A 21605-nucleotide genomic window follows, 5' to 3' on the forward strand; every position below is an offset into this window, starting at 1 on the left:
TGGGGATCTTGATGAGGAGGTGTACATGAAGCAACCTGAAGGGTTTAATGATGATAGTCATAAAGTGTGCAGGTTAAAGAAATCTATATATGGGCTAAAACAAGCATCCCGCTAATGGTATCTAAAGTTTCACAAGGTCATCACCTCATTCGGATTTTCTGAGAACCTTGTTGATCAATGTATATACTTTAAGGTCAGTGGGAGTAAGTTTATTTTTTTAGTCCTATATGTAGATGACATACTCCTTACAAGCAGTGACTTGGGTTTGCTGGAAGAGACTAAGCAGTTTCTCTCTGTTAATTTTGAAATGAAGGGTATGGGTGAAGCCTCTTATGTCATTGGCATAGAGATTCACAGAGACAGGAAACAAAGAACTTTAGGACTGTCTCAGAAAGCCTACATTTATAAGATATTGCGGAGATTTAGTATGAAAGACTGTCGGCCCTCTCCAGCCCCTGTAATCAAAGGGGATAAATTCAATAATGACCAGTCACCTAAGGATGAGTTGGAACTTGAGCAGATGAAGAACTTCCCATATGCATCCGCAGTTGAGAGTTTAATGTATGCTCAGGTCTGCACGAGACCTGACATATGTCTAGCAGTTGGATTGCTGGGACGTTACCAGAGTAATCCTGGGATCCAACATTGGGTTGCTGCAAAGAAAGTGATAAGGTATTTTCAGGGAACCAAGGACTACCGATTGACCTACATGCATATCGACCATTTGAGGGTGGTTGGTTATTCGAATGCTGACTTTGCCGGATGTGTAGATTCCAGAAAGTGTACTTCAGGATATGTGTTTCTTATTGCTGGAGGAGCCATTTCCTGGAGGAGTATCAAGCAATCTATGGTGGCTACATCTACTATGGAGGCAGAGTTTATTGCGTGCTATGAAGCCACGACACAGGCACTATGGTTGAAGAATTTCATAAGTGGTCTTCAAGTTATTGATACCATACAGAGACCAATGCAGATCTATTGTGATAACACAGCTGCTATGTTCTTCTCTAAGAATAACAAAGGTGGCAGCAGAAGTAAGCATATCAATATCAAGGACCTCAGTGTGAGGGAGTATATCAAGAAATGCGTGGTGATTATTGAACACACCAGTACAGATGTTATGATTGCGAATCCAATGACCAAAGTTTTAATGGTAAAACAATTCATTGGTCATGTTGGATGTATGGGCCTATACGCAATGTAGTTTTTCTTGATATATTTTAGACAATTATGTATTACTTTTGTTATTTTAGAGAATAAAGTTGAATTCTATTTCCCATCAGTTGCGCAAATAAAGTATTAAATTTATTGGGATATAAAGTAGGACCCATGTAACTTATTTTAAGTTACAAATTTTTCCCTTTAGTGCTTATTTTGGGAGTGTTGTACATTGTGACACATGGATGTGAAGTACTCTCTCACCAGGTATCACCGCCATGGTTTGTGTGTAGCATTCTCAGGGTAAGTGGGAGGTTTCCACAGTTCAGGGAATATCAAGTTTGGCCAAATAAAGTTTATCACTCATAGATATGTGTCATGGGGCCAAGTGGGAGAATGTAAGAATATATTATGTATTTACATAATTAAGGAAATAATCTCTTATTTATGTGGCCCTCATGTCACAAAATATTCAGTTATTTGAGTGAGATATTCTATATCTTGTGGATTACAGTTAATATCCTTTTGATGAGATGATATATAAGGAAATAATATTCTGAGGGGTCCCTAGCTCCGCCTAATTAAAAGGGTCTGTGTCTCCATCTAGACGTCCCATACGGAGAGGTTAGGAGTTAGAAGAAACTCTCAGTCTTATTTGCAGGTCTATCGTGAGACACGTGGAAAATCATCGACGTCATCAAGGCAATGGCTGGAGGTCAGTTTATTCCGTTGTGTAATTTATTGTTATTAGATTAAATATTAATCTTACAAGATCAACTTACATGGAGCATCTCGTTGGAATGAAACAAACATAATACAAACATTCTTATTGTTCCTAGCTATGCCAAGATCTTTTATAAAAAATAATTTTTTTTCCGATTATAAGGGAGGCCCAAGTTCTAGTACAATGAAAAAGAAATCATAAATATCTAATAAAAGGGCATGGGTGGTTTCACTAGGTATCGAACATGCGATCTCTAAGTCAATAAGCGAGGGCGTACGTTATCGCGCTACTCCCTCTTTTGATAAAAAAATCTTTAATTCATTCTAATTTGAACGGAAAAGTTATGAAAAAAGAATACTCTTTTCTTTTCAATTATTCCCTCATTTCTTTCCACGTAACCTTCGTTCATAACTGTTTTTAATTATAATGATTTTTTATAAGTAATTCAAAAAATTCTATTTATTCTTCCTCATTCACCACGTTATTATAAATTAAGATAATTGAATAATCTCATTTCTATTGAAACATTCATTTCACCACGTCATTATGAAATATGATTTAATAATCTCATTACCTCTAAAACATTCATTTTTATTTGCATTTCAATATGGCATAAATTCAAAATCAAATGCAAAAAGTTCCACGAAAGAATTCATTTAAATCGTTCCATTTTTAATATAAAAAAGAGAGAGTGAAGAAGAGGAGGGAGGAGGAAGTAGGAGAAAGGGAGAGAGATTTGGAGTAAAATTTGAAATATGAGAAATTTTGGGCTATTTTTAAATAGCAAGTGAACCAGGGTTACATGTGTCATCATTTTGTTGGAGAGTTCACAAACGATATGGCACAGTTATCCCCTTAAACTGTCACATAAGCTTTTCCATCCATTTTTTTATTGAAATAGTCCCGGCGGGATAAATCTAAAGTAACATGCAAATCATGCATACTTTCAAGTAATTTTTGTACCATAGAATAGATTTGAAAAAGTGACAAAATCATGAGATATCCGGTGTTAAAATATATTCGTTTATTTAATTTAAACAGTATGTAGGCTCACTATGGGCAACCAAAATGGGCGCCTTACATTGGAATGAAACTTTTGGGGTGAGTGCTAGGGGTGTAAGCAACAGTCTTAAAACCCAAAAAATTCGAACCTAGCCGAACTGAAAAACCGAAGAGCATTTTGGGTGGGTTATAGGGGCAAAATAATCCACCCAATAAATATCAGAGACCGACCTATGTAACCTGGCTATACCAATAACAGCCCCAATAATGTATACATATATTTAAAATATATATTTTCCATTTAAATTTTTATTTGAAAACTCTAAAATCTTCCTAAAGTTTCCTTTCCCTTCGGCCTCCTTAGTCCTCACCTCTCGGCTCTCAGACACTTTCATTCACAGTTTCACTTTCCTTTCCTTCCACCTCGTCTCGATCAAAACCCTAAAATCTATCGTCATCTGTTGTTGCTCCTCCAAATCGTTCTTCTGTTTCTTTCTCTAAGAGTTGCGGTCGAAGCTCATCTCGATCTTGATCTCAAAGCTGTGGTCGAAGCTCATCTCGATCTCGATCTCAAAGCTCCGGTTGAAGGTCTCTTGATCTCGAAGGAGCTATCTTGATTTAGAACATGCTGTTTTTATTTTTTTGGTCCACGAAAAAAACACCTGTGAAGCCGAAGTTATGGGTGGTTGGTTTTTTTACCATAAAATATTTTACTATTTTTTTTTGTTTTTAAAAAATCGATTTGAACTAAACGGGATCCAAAAATTCCTAAAAAAATAATCGTACTCACCCATTTACACCCCTAATGAGTGCCTTCATAGGATGACTGCTTTATTTTTTGAGGTGGCGCTAATGTGGCATCAGGTGGGGCCCTTTTTGCACCCAATGGAGGCACTAACATTGGATATGCTCTATGTCTCATTGGTCTGTAAGAATTGAATTTAGAATTTTTAATCGAGTGTAATGTCATTCAACTAAACGCATTTTCAATTTCTTTTTGTTTTTAAGTTTTTCATTGTTGCGTATAATCGAATGATCATAAAGAACGCATCAAATCGGCGAAGATCTGGATGACCGCATGAATTCTAATTGGGGATTGTCTCGATTGAGACGCTTCCATCCCAAAGTCAACGTGTTGAAAACTTCTTATTCCCCCATTAAGATGCACCGGATAGTATACTCTATGTACGATGATTGATCCAATCGAAATCAAGTAACTTATTATAAATATATGTTAAATTATTCAAGGTATGTGTAATTTAAAAAAAAATTAAATAAGATGTCTTCGACTGAGTGTAATTTATGTGATTTACATTACTTAACTTTTGGATCAAGCAATGTACATTATATGTTTAATTTACTCAAAAGATGCGTAATTTACGTAATACTTAGGAATTTTACGATTAACTGAAATAATTTAATTTGTCTATGTGGTTCAATCATTTTCCAGGTCACTGTATAGATCCATTGACACTTCTAGTCTATTATATATAAATTACAGGTGGCTCTCCCATCATGATGCTAATGATCCAAACAGCTCCTGGATTCTGATCCAAACTTAGTATATATATGTTAGGTATAATCTATTAATTATACTCCATCTTCATGACATCTTATACTAACCATAAATACAAACAGAGGTGATGGTCTTTTCGAAGATATCATGCTAATTAAGTCTCCAAGAACTGCGAATACTTTTAAGATATTTGTGGCGATTTACTCTGTCACCCATACATTATATGAATACTGGATTAATATTATTGCCATAAATATGACTTATTCAAAATACATATATCAGCATATCACTAATAACAATATGAAAGAAACTATAGCGATTATAAAGATGACACGTAAAAAACTTTCGTGTCGTTTATTTAGCACATTAAACTTGAAGATATGTCACATATCTCAAGAGATCTTTCCAGTTATCGAGAAAATTTTTAAAATTTTCAAAAAATTCGTTGGTTATATACTATTACATATAAAGGATACAGACAAATATCCGAAATATGCTGAGTATAACAAAATTGAAATGTAGTAAAAGTTCATCTAATCGAAAGTAAAAAGTCAATTAATGTCGAGTTGAGGGTTTGTGATTTGGCTTACATGGCACAATCAGATCGCTCCCTCGGCTTTTATATATTATTTCAAATTCGTTGGTTATATACTATTACATATAAAGGATACAGACAAATATCCGAAATATGCTGAGTATAACGAAATTGAAATGTAGTAAAAGTTCATCTAATCGAAAGTAAAAAGTCAATTAATGTCGAGTTGAGGGTTTGTGATTTGGCTTATATGGCACAATCAGATCGCTCCCTCGACTTTTATATATTATTTTTTATCCTAGAGTCTATTGGATTGATTGTGAAAACTGAAACGACTGTACTTATCAAAAAGAATAAAAACTCGAAATTCATGATTGAGTAATAATAATGTAAAGAATTTAAAAATAAATTATTCAAGATCTATTATATTTCATGTAGATAATAAAATTTAGTCACAAAACTTTTCTTAAAAAAAAATCACAAAACTCAAACTATATCAAACAGTTGGATGATCGACGACTTGATTTCAGCCATGTTGCTCGCCTCCGCACGTAAATATTCTCACTATTGTCAATGAAAAGTCATTTAGGTCTTAGGATCAATAGGCTCAAACTGTAAGCTTCGACCCTGCCCCGTACACATGCCAATAATAAAAGTAAACTAAATAAGTAATATTAGAGCTTGATAGACAATTAAGTTGCTTAATATCAAAAGTGGTATAAATTTCCCAAAACAAATCCCAGACAACAACGCCAAAAGCTTTTTAACAGTTTTCTAACTCCATAGATGCATGGGCTGTAATAAGTGACCAAGTGACGTATAGAGCATTGATTTCACGAGGACTAGCACTAAAAATTCTAGTAGCTATTAAAATCATCACATCCTTATTGATGTCGTATAAATTGAAAATCAAATTGCTAAAACTATATCAAAACAAATTAAACTCAACTATAGATAGTTAAAAGCAAACGCTAGAATTATAATTCTCCCAACACTTCTCTAAATTCACCGGAACACAGTAGTATTATTATATATCGTTTCTACCAAAAAAAATATTATCCATAATATTTGATTATGGTAATAATCATTAGGATTATTATTTGATTAAGGTAATCCTTTTCTTGGGTTCTTATTAATAAATTAAAAGTACAAAAACCCCCATAGTGGTTTGAGCTTAAGACAAATTGGACCATGAAATTTTTTTAGGGAAAAATAACATCATGTGGTTCATTTTGTGAGATATAATGGACCTCACCGTTAATTATTTCGTCACTTTTGGTCCTAAATTCGAAAAAAAAAAGAGGAAGGGGCCAGGGCTGTCGGTCGATGACCCCGACCCCACCATTGAGGTCGCATGCATCCACAGAGGATTCCGACAACCATGGAGATGGGGTCGGGACCGCAGATTGGCGGCCCTTCAAGATCCCGGTCGATTTGGGGGCTAGGGCCATCAATCGGTGATCCCGACCCCACCCTCAAGATTTCCGGCATCCTCTATTGATGTTGAAAACCTCGATGGTGGGGTCGGGGTCGTCGACTGGCGGCCCAAGCTCGTTCCCTCCTTTTTTTTTCCCTGAATTTTAGGATCAAATTGCAAAAAAGTAAAATGTTTGAGGGTAATAATGAAAAAGAAATGTTTGAGGACCAAAAGTGATGAAAAATTAACGATGAGATCCATTATGTCTCACGAAGTGAACCACATTATGTTATTTATCCTTAAAAAATCGGAGAATATAATTTGTTTCAAGCTCAAAATACGAGTGAATTTTTGTACTTTATAAATTAATTATTCGGATTGAGAAAGTCAATCTGCACACAATTATATTATATTTGACTAATTATTGCATTTCTTATGAGTGAAGCAATCTCCCATCGGCGAGTGAAAAGTCTCACTGATGATGACGATTTAACAAAATTTGAGTCACGACATTCATCCAAAGTACGAGTAACGACATTCATCCGCCATCTATCATCTCAGCATTATATATTTTATATATAAGATAAGTCCGCTCATTTTTACTATCACTTGATAAATTAACTTTTTTGTCAAGTCCCAAGCATTAATTTATGGTTTTTGATAAGTAAGCATTAATTTATGTTGCACTCACGCGTGAAATGTCTTTAGTTCACCAAGGAAGATATCTTCTGCAAGTAACAAATTTGAAAATTGGAATTAATACAATGGAATTAATTGATCACGGGGAATCACTAAGCAAATTCCACCCCCCCCCCCCCCCCCCCCCCCCCCTCCATTTTCTTTTCGACAACCGAGCCACAACAGTATAAAATAAAGAAAAGAAATATGAGGAAGGCGGTGGAAATATAAGGAGGAAAAGGAAAGGGCTCACCGGACTTAAGCCAAGCCCATGAAACATTTAATAAGACGAATTCATATACATGTATATATAAAGAGGCGTAGGTAGGTAGTCCCATCATGAGTATTGAACCTAAAATTATTCATATTTCGACATGTTCATGAGAGGAATCACTAAGCAAATTCCACCCCCCCTCCCCCCCTTTTTTTTTTTTTTAAGTTTCCGAGAAACGTTGAACTAATCTTATCAACAATGGAACTAACTAATAGAACACGGGAATCAATGAAGAAATTCTAACCCCTTTCTTTTAATTTTTTTTTAATTCCTTGTGAGTCAAACTATCTTTATAGGGTAAATGAGAAGTCGTGCAATAGTGAATTGAGGATTTGAAAATTGGAGATACAACGTTAATCCTCCAATCCTGTTTTGCAATTATATATTATATATAGATTCTTTTTCCTTTTTAGCTTTTCTTTTATTTTTTCTTTAGGTCAAACAAGGAAACGGGGAGTTTTGCTTCATTTTTTTTGTTTTTCTAATTTTTTTTGGGTCAAAGAGATAAAGTGGGAGGAGTTTTAATTCTTAGTGATGGGACTGGAGGTTTTTAATATTGATTATTGAATTTATTTGTTAGTTTCAAATGCAAGATAATGCTTCTTTCTTTTATGAGGCAGCCCATTTTTGTTTTACTCGGTCAGACACGAAAATGAGAGTTTGAACAATTATTATTGAATTTATTTCTTATATTCTCGTGGGCCAAGTTATCACCATAGGCAAATGAGAAGTGTCATAATAATGAGATGTGGGTTTGAAAATTGAAGCGATGGTAACAATCCTCCCTTTACATTTCACCATTATATGTTATATATAGGTTGGTCGTCATTTAGCGTTTGGAACAATTTTCTTTGTTTTTTTTTTTTGGGTGAAATAGGGGGCAGAAATCCAATCCTTTGATGCTTTAAAAAAAAAAAACGGTTGCCCATGAGAATGACTTTTTGAAAATATTTTTCGTCTATTATTTTGTAAGTAATTTTTCTATTTTTTGCTTTTCTGAAAATCTCGTTAGCAAATAACGGGAAATTGTGTCTGTGGGGAGCGTGACAGTAGGGCATGAGGGGTGATGTCCTTTCAATGAACGAAGGGCATTTAGGTAATTATGTAATGCACATAAGGGTATTTTAGGTATAAAAATGTAGAGAATCAAAATGTGAGCTTCACATTTTTATATTTACTAGTCGAATGGGCACGTGCGTCGCACGTGGTGTGCATAATTACGAGTACTCTATATCTGTAATTTTTTTAAGGTAAAGAATCTACGTGGGTTGCAGTACGTTGAAGTTTCTTTCTTTATGTATCTCCTAACAATTCACCTATTTATGTTCTGTTTCAATTTTTTCTTTTACTGGGTAACTTACTTTGGCAATCAAGTCGTTGGTCTGATGTTCCTTCCAATTTCATTATTTTTTTGGTATGAATCTTAGTATTCGGTAGCCCGACTGGGCCCTGACTAATTCAGTTGAGTTAGGTCGATCCACTAAAAGATAAATTTGGATGTGTTTGTTTTATAAAAAATTTTTAACTCAACTCAACTCCACCAACATAATCATTATTTTAAAAAAAAAATTATTTTTTTTAATCATTCAATTTAATTTTTAATATTAAATTCTCTCAACTATTTATTATTTTTTTATACTTTTTCTCATAATTCAACAATACAATCATTACAAATCAATTAATACCAAAACTCAACTCAACTCAACTCAAAATCTAAACGCACTCAAAACTCTCCTAATATGGATTTTTTTTTTCTAATTTCATTATTTCAATCTCATGAAATAAATCCATCCACTTACTATATAAATAACTTGTGTGTTTGGTTTTAGAGTTAAGTAGAGTTGAGTTTGATTTTAATTGGGTTGTAATGATTGTGTTGTTAAATTATGAGAAAAAATATGTAAAAGTAATGAATAGTTGAGAGAATTTAATATTAAAAATTGAATTTAATGGTTAAAAAAATTGAAGAAAAGAAAAAAAAGTAATAATTGTGCTGTTGACTTTTGTTGTACAGTGAGTAGAGTTAAAGTTAGAGTTAAAATTTTAAAAATCGATCATAAAACCAAACATTAAGTAAGAAACATAGAGTTGCCATGAGCATCAGAGAGACACGAGAATATCACGACAGCAAATAAAAAAAACAGAAGCCCAAAGTTCATTAGGACTTGCATCAAACATGTGGTAGGAACCTAAAATGGCATATTGCCAAAACTGAAGAAAGCTTGATATTGTAGCCTAGCCACCAACAACTGTTCACTATTTCCATCGCTTGTGAAAACTGTATCAAGTGGGAAAAGTCTCATCTATCCTATCAACTACGAATCTGTCCTTTAAGTGGGAAAATCTGATAATTAAGCTCCTTATCCTTAGATCCCCACGAGCCAAATGCTTGAATATATATATATATATATATATATATAACACAGCATCTTTAGCAACAATAATGAGAAACAGTTAAGCTCGCTATCAAAGACCACCTATTTTAAAACATAATAAGTTATTAACATTAGCTTTCCCTTCCACTGCAAAAGTTATCAACAAGGGCTTCAACTTCACGGCAGAAACAAGGGCTTCAACATTTCGAACTTAATTTCCGTTGCACCAAATTACCCTCTAATGCTTTCCAACTTCTCATGGTAGAACCGCTGCTAAAGCTCTAGAGCACATTAAGATTGGCATATCAACAAGAGATGCTGAATAAATGTAATTCTCAATAACCTTGCCCAAGTAGCCCCCTGAAGGTCTGTCAGCGGTAAAGAAGCTCACTGATGAGCAACTGAGAGTGAAGCGCAAAGCACAGGTTTGATCATCATAAGAAATTCTGCTCCGCAAGAGAGTTTTCTAGCTATCTCCAACGTTCCCTCGAAGAAGAACTCCATGATGATGCTCTATAAAACAAAAAAGCATGAAGAAGCCAGTCCTCCTCTTATTTAGTACAAGTGTGGGGGAAATTGTAATTGTAGGTCATCTCACCAATTGATTTTTGGTTATTTTTAATTTGCTTTATACTTTAAAAACCGATTCTAATTTACTTGATATCAATTAGGTTGTGATAATTAGAACGCTAGTAGAATTCTAGGTTAAATTCTCATGGGAACGATACTTTACTCACTATTATATTACTTTTTACGGCCCCGTGCACTAGCGGGATTTTAAAACCATCAAACAGACACCATTGCGAACAAAGTGATTCCTGAAGTGCATCTCGCAAAATGCTTCAGAGCCAATCAATAATGCGGTCCTTGATTGCTTTCTCCAGAGACTATTTTCGACATTCTTAAACATAGGGAAAAAAAAAAGATCAAAGAAAATGATTGAGCATATATGACATTACAACTGAGAGTTTTTGAATCTTGATAATATGTAGAGAGATCTACAAGCACCAAGGATGGGATGGATCCCGATTCTAAAAGCCCGTTTGTTTTCAGAGTTAAAATCATAAAAAATTTAACTTTAACTTTAACTCAACACACTACACAACATTTATCATTTTCCACAATAAAAATCAAAGTTACTTTAACTCTGAAACCAAACGCATCGTAAAATATGGAGTATTGCAGGAACGGTGAAAATATTATTTGATAATGAAACATTATGACTGGTGCAGATCTTTATATACATTTCAAAGACTCATTTACCTTAGTTCAAATATGACACTCTCGGATGATCGAAATCCCCAAGGCAAGATCAAATGTCTGAGGTCAGTAAATAGGTCATAAAATCTCAACTTTACACAACTAAGAAAATGGGATAGAGAATATGTTTCAAAAGAACTTACAAAGTAACCACATTCAATTGTTCCCCAAGGAAATTTCGTAGTTATGATCTCCTGGCATTCCTTTAGCAATCCAGTAGGTGATATTAATTTCACTTGCTCTTTCATACAAAAGTTAAACAAGCTTTTACCTTCACAACCACAATGGTAAGCACTTTCCCTCTCTTAAAATGAACCCCAATTATCAACATCACAGTTGATCTCAGAATTTCATCTAAATATATATCATTAAGCAGAAAGGCAAAAACGATGAAAATAAAACAGACTGAATATCTAACTTGAAGCAATAGGTAAGTTGGAGCGTAAAACAGCGCCTACGTTAAACAAGAGGCTGCCAGGTACTATGTTCTGCGAGCTTGGCGGTAGGAAAGAAACTGTCAGGGACAATTTGCAGAGCACTTTTTAGGCATAGAATGGGGACGAAAAGAAAAAGAAAAAGGAGAACAAAGAAGAGAACAGCAAAAGAACTGATATACCATTCCCTGTGAAATATTGCAAGCAATCTGGTGGATGGATGCGATGCGAAAAAGGCACGAGCATACAGGGGAAGTGCAAATGTTCGGAGGAGAGAGGGCCTAATGGATGGACGTAGGCATTAACTGCCATGGGCAAGCGCGGAGTGGATGTTGGATGAAAGGGCATTGACTGGGGGATAAAGCGGTTGGTGGTGGTTGGAGGATCAAGCCAGAGGGGACGGCGGGAGAAACAGAGCAGTCGATGTCACAGAAAACAACTGTCATGTGCTCGCGAGTAGGCAGCGGGCCTGCAAACGATGGTGATAGAAGAAATGAGCAGACCGATATGAATAATCGAGGGGCTTGAATCTGAAAAGATCCGGAGTGTGTTTTTCTGTAGGAACTGGAACATAGCCTCTAGAGAGCCGTGAAGGCGCGAACGACAAGGGAGCAAGCGTCTGTTCGTAGGATTTGTGTGAGCTAAGTAATATTTAGTAACCACAAGGGGTATTTAGGAATATAGAAAAATCGAGAAACAGTTGAATGAGCTTCACTCTTCTATAATGGATAGGTTATAGATTATAGATATATATTTAGTATAGACTAGTTAGAATGCCACGAGCATTGCACGTGGTGTGCATCTGGAAAACTTGTCCACAGTTTTTTTCACCCCTTTTAGAAAGAATATTTCACTGTGTATGAAACATGTACAAACTTATGATATTTTCAGATCAGAGGTTTTATTGTGTGATGTCTTTTGAAGAGTATCTGAAACATGCACTTCAGTGGTAATTAGTAAACAATCATGAACATTGTGTAGGTTAACTCATATGGATCGAGCATTCTAGGTGAAAGAACATGAAATAAACGTAAATACAAGCGAAGTAAAAAAAAAAAAACGCTTTTAAGGAATCTTCTGACCCTAGATACTTTCATCCACAAATAGTCTTTTTTTTTTTTAAAATAGATTTAACTAAAACAATATACATCAACACATACATGCATGGCTGATACAATGGGAGTACAGACATCAAATACACCCAACTGCTTCGCTTACTTATGTGGGTATGATTGTTCCTAACCTTAATCCATGTCGACACAGCAGCTGCTTTGTTAACTTAGTACAGATATCTGAGCGCGTACAGACAGAGATATATCTAATGCAACGTACATAAAACTAACGTGGATTGATTCAAGCGGTTCGGTGCTTGTGCCGTTTAAACGAGATTACGGGTCTGAATCCTCGTGAATGCAGAAAATCCATGCTGGAAAAGCTTTACCCCTTAGTGAACTGACCCAATTGGAGAGCCGGATATCAAGGTTCAAAAAAAAAAAAAAGTACATAAAACCCACCACTTCGTAAAACTTCTGGATGAAATCAAGCTAAGATATTAAAATTGGTGGAGATCATTTTTCGAAAGTTGAAATCCTTCTGTTTTAAGCTGTTGATGGAGGAGAAACGTACGCCTGCAGCTCCTCATCCCTCTCAAACAGGGCCATGTCTTCCTTCTTCAAGCTTATGTAAGCCTCCACTCCACCGTCCAGCGATTTCGTGTCCATGAAAACCACCATATTCTTGAGCGGCATGGCAGGCATCGCAGCCCATGCAGGCTCCCCCCACCCGAAATCAGCCTCATAGATCGGGAACCTGCACACACTTGAGAACTTCAAGGGTATGATCTCTCCTTTAACGTACATCTCCAATGCCTGCCTTAAGAAGCTGCTCTGGAGGTTGTCCCCGGCTCTGAGTCTCTCGACGTACCCCCTGTCGATTCTGGTTATCGCCTCTCTCTTCTTAGGCAAGAGGTCATGGCACGAGTCCCCTATGCCCGGGACCAACAGCGTAACTGCCATAGAGATGATGTTCCCAAAGGAGTTGGGCAATGGGGTCTCGAACTTGGTCCTCAGATTCACCGCATGGACCATGAAATAATGGGCCCCCCCGGGCCGGGCATACACTTGAGTGGACGTCGCAAATTGGCTCCATATAAAGGCCGACAGCATCTCAACCCTCGTGGGCTGATGGTATTTGTCAGGGTCGGAACCTGCAGCATACTTAGTTCTCAGGGCTTCTATAGCACGGGGTCCAAACACGAACCTCTTCATGGCGAATTCGTCTGCGGTGGTTATTTCTGTCATAGGATTATACGATTCCATCATCCTATTCTCTGGAGGGAAAAGCTTTGCTGACACGAACTCGGGCCCAACCACGTTCTTGTCTCCACGGCAAATTGTGGCCCAAACCTTTTTGAACATGATGAAAGTTGATCCATCAGCCACCTTGTGGGAAAGGCAGACACCTAGGGCGACTCCGCCACATTTGAACACATTGAATTGGACTCCAAGCAGCACATCGTCGTGCACATGGAGAACGAAAGGGACAAAATTCCGAAGCTTCATTGGATCTGGGTTTTCGAGGACATCGGAGAGACGATAGCCCACTCTTGTTTCCAGATATGGCACCTTCATCGTTGCACTCCACAACAAAGTTGTCCTTGAGCCGCCCAGCTAGTGGATAATAACGAGTCAGTGTATCAGAAAGGGAAGTCTTCAAACGGATCGATGCGTTAGATGTATCGATTTGAGTTTTCCCGTTGTTATTGGCAGTGTAGAAGAGGACTCTGGATACGTAGATTGGAGGCGTGATTTTGTCAAGGGATGAGAGCTGGTAATGGCGAAGGTGGGGAGGTGTTGGAGAAGAAGGCCTTATGGTTTCTCTTGAGATCACTTCTACTTCAACCTTTGCTGCCATCTTATTTCTCACTGAAAGACTAATCACAATCTTTCGAAATAGAGATTGCAGTGGGTTGAATCGACTAGTTGGGTGAATATATTTATATATAACACATATATGTACATAAATTAAACTCCACATTTAAAAATTAAGAAATATTTAGCGTATGATTGATGTTTTTAGAGTGAATCAAACAATTTTTGATGTAACATTTATAAATATATATATATATATATATGAAAATAAAGTCCGAACAGAACTCTCACCCGCCATATCATCAAAAATAAAAAAAACGAAGGTCTTTTGCTTTGCCAGTCATCAATTATATAGTAAGAATATATATACATATTGTTTTAAATTTTTTTAATTAATTATATAGTAGAATATATAGATTGTATACACAAGAGAAGAAAATATACAATAGAATATATAGATATAAATTATATACAATAGAATATAACCCAGTAAGGACATTAAAATAATTTACATGGCCATGTGCATATATGCATTCCAAGTTTTATTGGTTATGTTGTTTATGTTGTATCAGTATATATTGGCATTCTTAGTATAAAAATTGAGAATTTGGAGGAGTATTATGTGTGCAATCGGCATAAGCTAATCTGCACAAAGATAAACCAGTTAAGTAGAACAGAGCAGCTGCAGATAAAAAGAACAGAAGAGAAAATCGTCTGTCAAGGAGCTCCGACTAACACAAGATCAAGCCTCGATCGGGATGTCAAATGAACTACGATTTTTGGGGCTAGGTTTTGGATGGTCAAAATTTTAATTTGCAATTTCTAGGTGTTGTTTTGGCTAAATTTGTAAACCGCTCTTTTCGGGAGACGAATTTAGATTTTTGTGATTCAAGAGAGCGTGTCTCTTGAGTTTGGATTCAAGGGTTTGTCCTTGATGAAAAGCTATGTGTAACTACTATTGTTTTAGTGAAGTTGACTAGAAGTTGGTCCTTGGTTTTTCTCACATTGGGCTTTCCACGTTAAAAATCTCAGTGTTTGTCTATCTTCCCCAGATCCTATTTTGATCACACAAGGCGGGAAAGATTAACTCGCTGGGTGTAGGTATTTGGTGATCCTTTCTCAACAAGTGTTATCAAACTCCATGCAAAGGTTCCTCTATGCCATCTAAGCTTTATAGGTTATTTATTATACACAATCTTATTAATTTTATTTTGATGAGTATTGGCATATTTACATTAAAGAGTAGTTTTAAGTAGGTTTTAATTTTTTTTTATAGATAATATATTTTGTTCAATTGAAATCTGTATGGTTAGCTTTATACTATTTGATGTACAAATTACGATAAGACTTGTACTCTAGGAAAATTGATGGAGTTAGCATTATCTTTTCGATTTTCTTTGATTTTTATGAATATTTCTCTCAACAATAACTTTTTTTGCCCAATTTATATAGTTTTATGGTTTCTTTTATTTGTAACTGCAAGAGTTATATAATACAATGATTTCTCTACAAAATTCTTAGAACAAAGAAATTTGTGATACAACTTAAATCTCTTCCATCACTCTCGATTATAAATTTTGTGTTTTTGAACTATTTTAGTTGTCAATAATTCTTCTCCCATAACGTTTCAATTAAAAAATGATGTACAATATAAACTTTGTGTTAATCTAATCTTCAAATCATTATCTTGCAAGATATATTTTATTTTCACAACCAGTTGGTTATACATGGAAATTATATGGTAATTCTATCTATGAGAAATGTATATTTTATGATCGTTTTACTCTCTTAGCATAATTATCTTAAAAAGTATGTATTCCTTTAATATCGAGGAAATCTATTTCATGTATTGATAACTTATATATTTTCTATATGTATGTCAATGCATATTTAGAAAGTATACTTTCTATCTCAAATTATATATATATATATATATATATATATATATATAAGAATTAAACTTAACAATTATAATTTTTTTATATTAGGTCGATTTTTCATGAAACTTTTAGATTATTATGATACAAATTGAAATTCAAAGAAATAATACGCAATTTGTTTTTACGTTTTAAATCCTTTTTCTGATTTTTCAATTTATATAAATCTCCATCGTCTATTCATGTGTAACAACCACTTCATTATTTCAAGATCTCTCTTTATGATGATAAGTTGTAAAAAATAATATATGGCAGAAAATTATTATTGTAATTATTGTAATTGTTTTAAAATGCATACTTGAAAATCATTATTGTAATTAATCAAATCGTTTTAATATGCTACTTATTTTTACTTAAATTTAAATGCATATTTTTTTTTAATTTCTTGATAAGGTTCACAAAATAGAACATAATTTATCATTTTTTTTCTTGATAGGTGATAATTAATCTAATTTTAAGAAATTATTTTATTTAAAAATCCATATTAATTATTTTCATTTTTTTGGAGAAAAATTTTACCTTTTTTTATTAGTGTATTATATATCTATATATATTTACTTCAACATCGTTATCCAAAAAACAATTTTAAGACTTTTCCTCTTAAAATTTCATTTATATAGTACATATACATTATAAATTTAACTCTCTTAATTTGTAATTACAGAATACTTTTAATGGCTATTATAAATTTTTATGGAAATTTTCTTATGATAACCAAATAGAAATATGTTCAAAATTTAAAATGTAGAATATATATATATATTTATTTATGCAAATTTTCACTATTCATTATTTGATCTGATAAATATGTCAATGAATGTAATTCATTTACCTCTTATGATTTTATATTTTATAATTTATGCCTATGCATATCATTGAATGAAATCAATAATATATTTTCTTACCAGGAATAAATTTATTTCTTCAAATTTAATTATCTTAGATAACTATCTCTAATTACTTTGATTTCCTAAAACAATTATCTTAAATTACTTAGTTTGTTGCTACTGCAATATAGAATCAAAACAAGCGATTGCATTGATAAGTTTTAGTTATGATAATAGTTGTAGAGAAAATAATTAATTTTCCTTGACTATGTATTATAGATAATTCTCTTTTTCAGTTACTCACTCTTCTAAAATAATTATTTAATATTAAGCGTCCTTCTATATTTGAAAACTGACACATTACTTTTTTGGGCTTAAAAATTATATTTCATTTAAAATGGTATAATTCAACTGTTTTACATTTCTAAGATATTAATATTAAATTGTGTGATTTTGGTTTAGGACACGAAAATCCTACTTAGGATACCAAAACCCCGGCTTTGGATGAAAGATCAGTAATCCTCCAATAAACTCATTTATTTTCAGGTGAAATAATTTCTAAATCCATAATTTTTTTTAAAAAAATCATAATATATTTAATTTAAAATATTACTTTTTAAATAAAAAAAGTATTAATCATTCCTGCACAACGCATGATTTCTCATTTAGTTATTAATTAGAAGATACATATTGGTAACCACATGATAACTTAAATTTCTCCATGTTTCTTTCATGGTTACAACTGAGATCTATGAGTTTAGAATGAAATAGACAAAGAAGGTGAAATATGAGGATGAAATAGACAAAGAAGGTGAAATATGAGGGTACCAGAGGTCCATGGGTGATTATTGAATTCGGTATTTCCTGATCTCAAATCGATGTAATGTCATTGAACTAAACACATTTTCAATTTCCTTTTCTTTTTTAAGTTTTTCATTGTTGTGTATAATCCAACGATTATAAAGAACGCATCAAATCGGGGAAGATCAAGATGACCGCATAAATTCTAATTGGCGGATTGTCTCGATTGAGACGCTTCCATCCCAAAAGTCAAACGCGTTGAAACTTCTTATTCCACTAGTAAGATGCCCCGGATATTCTATATACGATGATCCAATCGAAATCAAGTAATTTATTATAAATATACGAAAAAATATTCAAGATATGAGTAATTTAATAAAAATTAAATAAAATGTCTTCGAGTACGTGCAATTTATGTGATTTATAAGTACTTAACTTTTAAATCAAGCAGCGTACTTGCAAGTAATGCACATTATATGTTTAATTTACTCAAAAATGCGTAATTTATGTAATATTTAGGAACTTTACTATTAACCGAAATAATTTAATTTGTCCATGTGGTACAATCATTTACCAGGTGACTGTACCTCAAACATGCCTGTGCACGTGTTTATTTTATGAAATTATTAGGTTAATTTCTATTAATAGAATTATAGATGGATATCTCATCAAATTTCTATATATAGATTTCTAATCAATTTAGACAGATCACTGGAAAAAATTAACAGCGCTCCATCTAATGAAAATATTAGCGCATACTTACAGATAAAACAATTTTGATATTGTTAATTGGTATTACAGCATTTTTTTCTCTATTAATTAATTAGGCACCGCCTGGGAAAAAGCAACAACGGGTCGCAGCACAATTTTTCACTTTGATTTGTAAGTTAATTTTATAAAAAGTTTCTATAGAAGGAGTTTAAAACAATTTCTGAAAAAAAACAGTTTATTGAGTCAAACTGTGTGATATAAATATACTTTTAGTTTTTTTTACTAATTTAATTTATAATACATACAAAAATATGTTCCGCTTTACTACAGTTCATATGATTTCTCATAACTTTACATAATTTTAGGCATGTTAGGTAGAATCACATGTTGGGTAAAACATACTGGAACATGGAGAGATTTTCATATTCTATATTTTGAGAATATATACTCATAAAATGAAATTATTGCATAAATGTGTCAATAATATCATACTACTACAAAGTAAAAGTTTATTATAGCTGTCTACCGGGGGAAAAATGGTTTATCATAGTTTAGCATTAGTTTAACTTATTTACTAAATAAAAAATTACATTAGCTTGGTGCCATATTATTAGGAGGATATATACATTTAAAAGAAAGAAAAAACAACTTCAAGAATGAAATTTAATAATATAACAGATGAAGAGAATATGGATGAAGAAATCGTGCAAATTGACGAGAACTTTTTCAAACAAAAAATTAGGAGATTGGCAAAAAACAGAATGATACATGTCTAGCTGATCTCCCTAACATGAAGTAGCTTTCATTTATTGTAAGATAAGATAAGATTCTTTAACCAATTCATGATCTAAGAATGACATGTAGAAGAGCAACTGCTGGAGAGTAATTTTTATTCGGTCACTTCTAGCGTCGGTGTGAGCAGATTTATTTGTCACGTGAGTTTGCAGGGAAGTTATAAAAGACCGTGAGTTATATGAATATCCCTTGTTAAAAATAAAGAACGAGCTGGGGGCATTAAATCAGACTTCAAAAAGCCCAATCGGTAACCGTCAGGGCCCATAATCAAACCGGTCCATTTGTAAGGGCTATAAGCCCAAGAGGCAAAGGAGAGAGGTCAAGTCCCTCCTTTATTCTCATTCCATGAGCCTATATAAAATAACATCACTCTCTAAAAAATAGGTAAATCACACAACTCTAGACAGATTCTCTATACCTCACTATATACCTGGGGCTGACTTAATCATCGAAGGGGAATCTGGGAATACCTCTCGGCCTCCCTTCCTTGCAGGCACTCGAAGTTGGAGTCACTTGTGGACACAATCTGACACCTCATAAGATTGTGGACTTTTTTTTCTAAACAAAAGGAAATTTTAAAAATACACGGAGGTCCCTCGTCTGATCTATTGTGTTATATATAATATATAATTATAACTTGTTGAAGTTGGAAATTGAGTGTCGTGCATGGCATTGTGGGAATGATTTCGGAAATTGAGTGTCGTGCATGACACTGTGGGAACGATTTCTTCTATACAAGTTAAAATTAAATGTCGCTTTTTTTTTCCCTCCGATTAACACCATAAAGTATATAATCTGGATTCCAGATATCAGGCTGACGCGGAATATATATATATAGGTAAAAAGAATGCACATGTACACTTACTTGCACGCATGTTTGTATTATTATTATTTTTGTTGCTTGTAGATTTGTGTCATTTATATTTTTGTACTTCTGTTAAATATATTTTTATTAAGTGGTCGCCTCATTTGAATTGCATATTCATGATTTTCACTATTTAAATGAAAGGTAATATATTATAAATTAATTTATAAAAATAAAGAACATAAATAAATAAATATTAAGTAGTTGAAATTTTTTCCACCCAAAAATTTTCGAAATCTTTTACCAGATTGGCATGGAGATAGTCAATTAGCTATAAATTCATAGGTTCTAACTTCTAGGAGATGTATGTATCATAACCACACATACTGTGAACTTCATAAGTGGAAAAAAAATGATTCAAAAGATTTACCAACTGACTCGCTAAGAAATCTGGCATAATGATCGACCGATTAGTATTCATGAATCTCTTGGACATACAGTTTACCCAAAAAAAAAAAGAAAGAAAATGGAATCTCTTGGATAAACCAGAATACTTGATATCGAATTCGCATGTGTTCTATAAATTCGACGGCTTCTGTGAGTCTAATCGCGAAAGCCCAATATTCAACATATGGTGAATAGAACAAAGTGATTAAAGAGGAAGAGATAGCTAAGGTAGCTTGAGCTTCCCAAAAAAAAAAAAAAAAAAAAACCTTTTCTGCATTCTTTTCGTTTCTTGTGGGAGAGAAAATTATGCAGTCCTTCACAAGTTAATGTATAACGAAGAACTTCCCGAACTGGATTATTTTCTCCTTCAATACACTAAATTAAATAAGCTAATTAGAGAACTCTAGCATGACTTCAGGTCACGCTTGCATAGTCCTAATAACAGCCGTTAGATGTGCTTTTGACACTACAAGAAAGACCCCCAATTATTGACAAATAATCAGAAGCAATTCTAAAATTTGCCTCTGAAATTCTTGTTTGGAGAAGTATGCAATATATGTCTCTGATTTGGATCTTATTTGTCTCTAAAACACCTTAAATGAAGACATTAAAAAATGCATATTTACACAACAACTGTTAGCAACAAATGATTATATTGGCCTCTAAAACATGGACTTTTAGAGACTAATCCTTTAGATGCAAATAAATTTGCTTCCATATACTTTTTGAACATTAAAAATATATTCATAAATTTTTTATATTTTCTTCATTTTATGATAGTAATATAGCGACCCCATATTTATAGAAAGTATTATAAAAGGATGATCACTACTTTTGGCTTAGCATTAGCATTTAATTAAGTCCTTACACACACACACACACACATATACAATGATTTTTCCTTAATGATCACTAGTTAGTATGATTTGCAATATCATTTTGATTTTTGATTAACATAATTATGTTTCTTTACAAGAGGTTAATCAAATTAAACATTTAATAAAACTTATTTTAAGTATTTTTTTTCCTTTTGAATATC

General features: G+C 33.6%; 1 long non-coding RNA gene and 1 pseudogene across 1 annotated transcript; both read right to left on the reverse strand.

Annotated features, from left to right (window-relative positions):
• Positions 1-9423: 9423 nt before the first annotated feature.
• Positions 9424-11985, reverse strand: LOC116199245. Its single transcript, XR_004155505.1, has 2 exons — positions 10943-11985; positions 9424-10192 (listed from the first exon to the last, which is right to left on the reverse strand). It is a non-coding gene; the product is annotated as an uncharacterized LOC116199245 (long non-coding RNA).
• A 476-nt stretch (positions 11986-12461) lies between these two features.
• Positions 12462-14322, reverse strand: LOC116199324 (annotated as a pseudogene).
• Positions 14323-21605: the final 7283 nt, after the last annotated feature.

Source organism: Punica granatum, chromosome 3, assembly GCF_007655135.1.
Source record: "Punica granatum isolate Tunisia-2019 chromosome 3, ASM765513v2, whole genome shotgun sequence".
Taxonomy (NCBI): Eukaryota; Viridiplantae; Streptophyta; class Magnoliopsida; order Myrtales; family Lythraceae; genus Punica; species Punica granatum.